Source organism: Physeter macrocephalus, chromosome 1 (genome assembly GCF_002837175.3).
Source record: "Physeter macrocephalus isolate SW-GA chromosome 1, ASM283717v5, whole genome shotgun sequence".
NCBI classification, from domain to species: domain Eukaryota; kingdom Metazoa; phylum Chordata; class Mammalia; order Artiodactyla; family Physeteridae; genus Physeter; species Physeter macrocephalus.
In genome coordinates this window covers 55,705,568-55,713,640 of record NC_041214.2, presented here as the reverse complement: position 1 = coordinate 55,713,640, position 8,073 = coordinate 55,705,568, and the positions used below count along the sequence as shown (strand labels likewise).

General features: G+C 43.9%; 1 pseudogene; it reads right to left on the bottom strand.

Annotated features, from left to right (window-relative positions):
* Positions 1-2,287: 2,287 nt before the first annotated feature.
* LOC114484664 (uncharacterized) lies at positions 2,288-3,841 on the bottom strand (annotated as a pseudogene).
* Positions 3,842-8,073: the final 4,232 nt, after the last annotated feature.

The window sequence follows — 8,073 nt, the reverse complement described above, 5'->3', positions numbered from 1 at the left end:
CTGGATGGGAGGGGAGTCTGTGGGAGAATGGATACATGTATATGTATAGCTGAGTCCCTTTGCTGTGCCCCTGAAATTATCACAACATTGTTAATTGGCCATACTCCAATATAAAATAAAAAGTTAAAAAAAGAAAAGAGCAAGAAGTTCTCACTTTAGCTTTCTTCCCAATTCTTAGTTAATTTAGAAGCCAGAAAAATATTAAGGCAGTTCTTTCTAATGCAGATGGAAAGTGAAACAGGCGAGTGAAAGAGTTTTCACCTGCTGACACAAAGAGAGAAAAATGACAGTGCTGTGAATTTTGAATAAGATTGAATTTATCCAATTTGACCATCCATTATTCTAAGGTTGTCTTTGTGCTTTTATGTTAGAATAGCTATTTTTTTTTTTTTGCAGTACATTGGCCTCTCACTGTTGTGGCCTCTCCCATTGCGGAGCACAGGCTCCAGACGCACAGGCTCAGTGGCCATGGCTCATGGGCCCAGCCGCTCCGTGACATGTGGGATCTTCCCGGACTGGGGCACGAACCCGCGTCCCCTGCATCAGCAGGCGGACTCTCAACCACTGCGCCACCAGGGAAGTCCTAGAATAGCTTTTTTAAAAAAATCATGATGGTAACAGGTAGAAAGCTTTTTGTTTTATTTTGCTTTTTTAATAATGTCCTTTGACATTAGCAAAACAAGGTCACAAAGCCACAAGGATGGGAGCTATTTTCCTAAGGTACAGGATGAAAAAAAACTCACTGTGGAAGATACTTCCATTTTCCTCTCATGTGTGTTCCACCTTGTGGCCAGGGCTGACTCAGCAAAACTCAGTCTATCATGGAACCAACCCACTCTGCCATGATGCTGTGAGCAGTTATTCTGAGAATAGAGCACCGAAAGAACTTAAGTACCCATTAAAAAGGAAATGGTTAAAAATACCATAGAACTAGGGATATCATGCAGCAGTTACAAAGAATGAGGCTGTTGTAAATGTATGACAGGAAAGCTCTCCCTGACCAAGTATTTTATGAAAGAAGGAGTGCATTGGTTATCTAGTATATAGTCTGGGTTCTCCAGAGAAACACAATCAATAAATATATATTCTCTAAATACATAAATAGATACATACCTCTATACATCTGTATCTGTATCTATATCTACACATGGTGAGAGAGAGATTTATTTTAAGGAGTTGGCTCATGCAATCATGGAGGCTGAGAAGTCCAACATCTGCAGTTGGCAAGCTGTAGACTCAAGAGAGCCTACAGTGTTAAGTTCCAGTCCAAGTCCAAAGGCCTGAAACCCCAGAGAGCTGATGGCATAAGTTCAAAGTCCAAGAGTTCAAAGGCAGAAGAAGACTGATGTTCCAGCTTGAAAATAGGCAGAGAGAAAGAATTCTTTTGTACTCAGCTTTTTATTCTATACAGGCCTTCAGTGGATTGGATGAAGCTCGCCCACATTGGGAAGAGCAATCTGCCTTACTCAGTTTACTGTTTCAGATGTTAATCTCATCCAGAAATAATGTTTAACCAAATATCTGGGCACCCTATGTATTGTTTTGTGTGTTTTTTAATTAATTAATTTACTTATTTATTTATTTATTTTTGGCTGCGTTGGGTCTTCGTTGCTGCACACAGGCTTTCTCCAGTTGCGGCGAGCAGGGGCTGCTCTTCATTGCAATGCACGGGCTTCTCATCGCAGTGGCTTCTCTGGTTGCGGGGCATGGGCTCTAGGCGCGTGGGCTTCGGTAGTTGTGGCACGTGGGCTTAGTAGTTGTGGCTCACGGGCTCCAGAGCGCAGGCTCAGTAGTTGTGGTGCATGGGCTTCGTTGCTCTGCAGCATGTGGGATCGTCCCGGACCAGGACTCAAACTTGTGCCCCCTGCACTGGCAGGTGGATTCTTAACCACTGAGCCACCAGGGAAGTCCCCCTATGTATTGTTGACACACAAAATTAATCATCACATGTCCACTCCTTGTCAACTTGGCATTCATATGCACCTTCTTAAACTATACTTAATCTCCAAGAAACACATTAACAAGATCATAATTCTACCTAACATGATACAACTGTTCTGTGTATAACCAGAAACGTACTAATCCCTTCCCCAGAAGAGGTAATATAATGTCCTTGAGTGATGTTTACTCTTCTCCTTGATATCCTATAACTTAAATACTATGATATAAAGTCAATACATCTTATATTACACAATTAGGGAATAAGAGAGGGAAGAAAACAAAGATATTTGTTACAAAACACACACACACATATTCATAACAAAATAAGGAGGAATACTCATGACAGTTACAGTCCCCATATCTGTAACTGGTCCCATGGTCATAGCTGGTATTTATAACTACCTTCCTCCACTACCCATACTATATTCCCTTTGCCTTCAGTAAACACCTCAGCTGGTTGTGGTTCTTTACACACCGAAGTGATACAAACCTTCATTCCCGAAGGATCTGGGCCATTAGTAGTCCTGCCTGGATTGGGTTGTTGTTGTTTTCTACTGACCTTAATCTCAAGGAATGGTAATACTAAAAGCCTTCTTAAGGGATCTGCTGTGTTCCAGACATACTCTTCCATACCTCTCTCGTGGTGCAGAAGTACAGTTTCCTCTTGGTAGTCAGGATCAATTGTCCCAGCCAGCACAGTAACTCACTACTTTGCCTGCTGAGTCAGAGGCATGAGGAGTCCAAAGTGGCCAGACAGCAATTTTAACTTTCAGTTCAATGGAATCATTATTGTGTCTCCCGGTGGAAGCATTTTTCTCTTTGGCCTAAGATCTCTAAGCCAATAGAGCATTAGGTCATGGGAACAAGAAGCAAAAATTTTGCTAGCGGGTCACTAGGGATAATAGTGAGTAGAGCCGCTCCCATTCCCACCCCTTGATTCATGAATCTTAGCTTTAGGAGACATAGCGACATATGTTGGACACTGATTGAGAGCACTCACAGCCTTCTGGAGAAATTCGGCCCAGTCCTGCAACGTATTGCCATCTAGTGGATGCTGTAACCGAGTCTTCAAAAGGCCATCCCCCCATTCCATCAAGCCAGCTGCTTCAGGATAGTGGGGAACAGGTAAGGACAGTGAATTCCATGAGCACAGGGACATTGCCACACTTCTTTTGCTGTGAGGTGAGTTCCTTGATCAGAAACAATGCTGTGTAGACTACCATGATGGTAAATATGGTATTCTGTAAGTAAGATGGTAGTTCTGACAGAAGCATTGTGTGCCAAGAAAGCAAATCTGTATCCAGAGAACGGATCTGTTCCAGGAAGAAGAAGATCCTGTCCCTTCCATGATGGAATTGGTCCAATGTAATCAATCTGCGACCTGGTAGCTGGCTGAGCACCCTGTGGAACAGTGCCATATCTAGGACTCATTGTTGGTCTCTGTTGCTGGCAGACTGGGCACTCAGCAGTGGCCACAGCCAGGTCAACCTTGTTGAGTTGAAGTTCATGTTGCTGAGCCCACGTATAACATTCATCTCTGCCACCATGGCCGCTTTGCTCATAAGCCCGTTGAGATGACAGGGGTGGCTGGGAAAGAGGCTGACTGGTTTCCATAGAAAGGGTCATCCTATCTACTTAATCATTAATATTCTCCTCTGCTTAGGTCACCCTTTGGCGAGCATTCATATGGGACTCCAGTATCTTCATGTTTTTGTCTATTCAGAGACATCTATCTATAACCCTCTTCCCTAGATTTCCTTGTCACCAAATTTCTAATCATGTTCCTTCCAAGTCCCTGAATATCCAGGAAAACTACTGGCCACAGCCATGAACGAGTATATAATCACACGTCAGGCCATATCTCCTTCCAAGCAAAGTGAACAACTTAGTGCAATGCTCAAAGTTCTGGCCACAGGGAGGGTTGAATGTAGCAATTTGGCCCTTGCCATCCACAGTTCCTACTGCCCTTAGGTTTCCCAATTCAGTGACTACAGTCCCCACTGTAAGGTCTGGTATACAGAGAAGACCAGTCACAGACCTCTTTAAGAATGCTGGGGCTCCTCTCTCAAATTTATTTCTCACAGTAGTGATGACTGGTATATCTTCTGGACCCTCCAGTGTGGGTAAGTAGGTCTTTTTTTTTTTTTTTTTGCAGTACGCAGGCCTCTCACTGTTGTGGCCTCCCCCGTTGCGGAGCACAGGCTCCGGACACGCAGGCTCAGCGGCCATGGCTGCACGAACCCGTGTCCCCTGCATCGGCAGGCGGACTCTCAACCACTGCGCCACCAGGGAAGCCCGGTAAGTAGGTCTTAAATGACAAATCCAGTCTAATATTCCAAACTCCCTAAGTCTTTGAATTCCTCCCTCTACATTAAACCAAGTCATGTCTACCATTTCTAATTTCTAATTTGCTCATCATGGGCCACTTTTTGATCCATGTTTCAGCCAACAAAGCAAGCAAATTGCTAGAGCTCTTCCTAACACTTCAAGCTGCAACATTAAATGCAGAATTTCTGCTTAGAGAGACCGTATCAACACATTTGGCCCGATCCAACTTTATGTTCCTTCCACCACTATCCCACACCTTAATATCCATTCCCAAACATATTCTCCAGATTTCTTTCTGTACAAATTATAAAACTCAAATTAGTTCTTCTGGAGTATAGCACACCTCCTCATGGGTTACACTTTGAATCTCACTTTTAGGGCTGCTGGGACTTGAGTCTAATTATCGGTCTAGAAGCAGAGAGGGGTAGTGGGGGTGGGTTATGAGGACAGCCAGCATTGCCTTGTTTGGCAATTGCCTCAGGGGAGGCCATTAAAGTTTCCTCAGACAAGTCAGGGTTAATCCCCTCAGATAGGGGTGAAAAGACTGCTACCACTGGGGTAGGGAAGCTACTTCTAATGGGGATGGTGTTAAGAAGGACTTTCACACTTTCTTTTCATTTGCATTGTTTGAATTGTTTTACCAGAATGTATTAAAGTGTTACGTGTGTAATTGAAAATAAATACAAATCCAGAAAAATCCTCACTGAATTCAATAAAATATTCCTGTTTGTTGTTCAAGGAAAAAAAATTTTTTTAAAGGAATGAAATGTCATGATCACTAAATGTTCTTATATTGAAAGAAGAGCTTTAAGAATATCTGTAGCTTACATTATGAGCTACATGCAAAGGTACAATAAAACAGTGGATTTTTAGTTTGGAATTGATTTTTCTAGGTTGAATGGAGCTCTGGTAGTGGCTTTTAATTGTTCTCTGATTAAATACAGCTAAAAGTATCTACTCAGGTTGTCAGTGGGAACCACTAGGGCAAAGGGCAACAGTTAAATGGGAGAGACTTCTTCATAAGCTAATTTTTGAGAATGATTTTTTTTTTGCATATTCCTGAGATGGAATACAATTTTTCCCTGATAGACCTAGAGGCTGTTGGGAAATAAAGTGTGCTAACAATGATTAAGCTATTAAACACCTTTCAGATACTTAATATGTGCCAGGCTCTGTGCTAAGAGACTTATGTACATTATCCCATTTAATCCTAACATTCCTATGCAGAAGGTATTGTAATTGCCCTCTTTTTCAGACTAGGAGAGGTGAAGTAAATGGCTCAAGGTCACACAGCAGTAAGTGGTTAAGCTGTGATCCAAACAGAGATCCTTGCTCTTGCCCTTCTCCATGAGAAATGAGGCCTATCTCTGACCTCAAGAACAGGAGCAGACTACCTGGCAGGAAATGTAAAGTGATGATGAAATTAAATTATACCTCTTTCCACCTGTTGTTCTCCAGAGCAGGGATCCCCAACCCCCAGGCCACAGACTGGTACCAGTCCGCGGCCTGTTAGGAACCAGGCCGCACAGCAGGAGGTGAGCGGCGGGTGAGTGAGCAAAGCTTCATCTGTATTTACAGCCGCTCCCCATAGCTCGCATTACCGCCTGAGCTCCACCTCCTGTCAGATCAGCAGCGGCATTAGATTCTCATAGGAGCCCAAACCCTACTGTGAACTGCGTGTGTGAGAGATCTAGGTTGTGCACTCATTATGAGGATCTAATGCCTGATGATCTGAGGTGGAGCTGACATGGTGATGCTAGCACTGGGGAGCGGCTGCAAATACAGATTATCATTAGCAGAGAGGTTTGACTGCACAGAGACCATAATAAATCAATCGCTTGCAGACTCATATCAAAAGCCCATCAGTGAGTGGCAAGTGAAAACAAGCTCAGGGATCCCACTGATTCTGCATTATGGCAGTTGTATAAGTATTTTATTACATATTACAATGTAATAATAATAGAAATAAAGTGCACAATAAATATAATGTGCTTGAATCATCCAGAAACCATCCCCACCCACCCACCCCCAGGTCCGTGGAAAAACTGTCTTCCATGAAACCGGTCCCTGGTGCCAAAAAGGTTGGGGACCACTGCTCCAGAGCACTTGCCTGCCCAGGACTTGAACTTAAGGTCTGGGGCCCAGCCCCTCCCAGACGGTGGATCTGGTTTTACTCAGGCCCTATGTCAGCACCCAGGAGAGAGGCCAGTTCTGGAGTCCATACGGTATACTATTATATGAGAGATTCCTCAGGCACTAAATAAGGAGAGGAATGTTTTCTTCTATCAAGACCAATGTTTTCTTCCTCCAACAAAGACCAACAGGAAAAAAGGGGGCTGCACACCAATAAATGAAACATGTTTTATCCACTGGGAGGGGGATGCCCAGTATGCAGGATTAAAAGGATATTGAGTACATCTACAACAAAAATTGCCTCATTTTACAATTGAGAAATCCAAGGGCCAGAGGAAAGTGATTTGTTCATGGACTTTCTACCAACAAGGGTGTAGTTGGGAGTAGAGGCCAGATCTCCTGGCTCCTGGCTCCTGGCTCAGTGCTCTTTTTCCATCATGTGTCAGGATGAAGGCCTTGGGTCCTTCTGGCTGAGATATGCAGTGGGGTTAACAAAAGTGCCGGCTCGAGGGGAAATAATAATACAGGTGACCAGGCGGGGGATGGAAACACAAAGAACAGGAAATCATTTAGGATCAGAACGAGAGCACCTCATCAAAGCCAGAAACGCAGGAGAGGGTCACTCATTCTGCAGCACGCCTTGCCACCAGAGCCAGGACCACAGTGTAAAAGAGTGAGAACGGCACCAGCTGGCACAGGCTGAAAAGCTACAGGGCATCTACAGGGCAGGTGGAAAGAAATGCACTTACTGGAAAGGGCTTCAGTGAAGACAGCCAGTTCTCGGGAAGATATCCCAGGCCTGGAGAAGGGAACAGACAAGGAGTGAGTCCGGGGGTGCAAGCCCCTTATGGAAAACACCATGGGCTCTGTCAACTTAAGGTCATTGGTGGGTCATAGCTACAGCTAGGATGGTAACCCAGGTGGAGTCCAGGGACTTTGAGGAAAAAGCTTTGACTCTGGGGTACAGTAGGGATCAAAAACTGAAATGCCTTCAGTAGCTGGAGGCATAATAAAAATAAATGATGTGAGCAGGGTGACTAGAAGCCTTTGCCCCACCACCCTTGTCCATCCCTCTCAAAAATATATATGTATTAATAATAATAACTACCAACTTAAAGAAAGATGGATTTCTAGGTTGTGACTAATTTGAGTCTCATATCATAGTTGAGAGTGGTGGAAACTGTGGCAAATAGACAATTTTCCCAGCAAACAGGGCAGCTGCTTTTCAGTCCCAGCAAATTTCTGATCTGTCAGAATGCAAAGTCAATACTGCTAGCTTTCCAACTTCCCAATAGACACTAGAAATCTAGACATTTATGTGTAACCTCCTGAGTTTTTACTGTTGGCAACACATTCAAATATTTTAAACCTGTGCAGACTAGGCACAGGTCCTATCTTAGAGCAGGAGCCGGGGTGGGTGGAGTTTATATCCAAGGATCAAAAGAAACAGGCCCTGCTTCCCTAAGGGTCCTGAAGCAGATCCCCAGCTTAAAGGAAGGTTAATACAGCTACAAATCCCATATCTAGGTCTAAACCCTCATCCCTTGTGGCCAGACAGGTTTGGGAATTCAGCAGTTTTCAGATTTTTAATTTTTCAGATTTATGGGGCCCATGCCATGGAGCATGCCCAGAGAACTCCGAGGCAGTACCCTATTAACAAACACATCAATT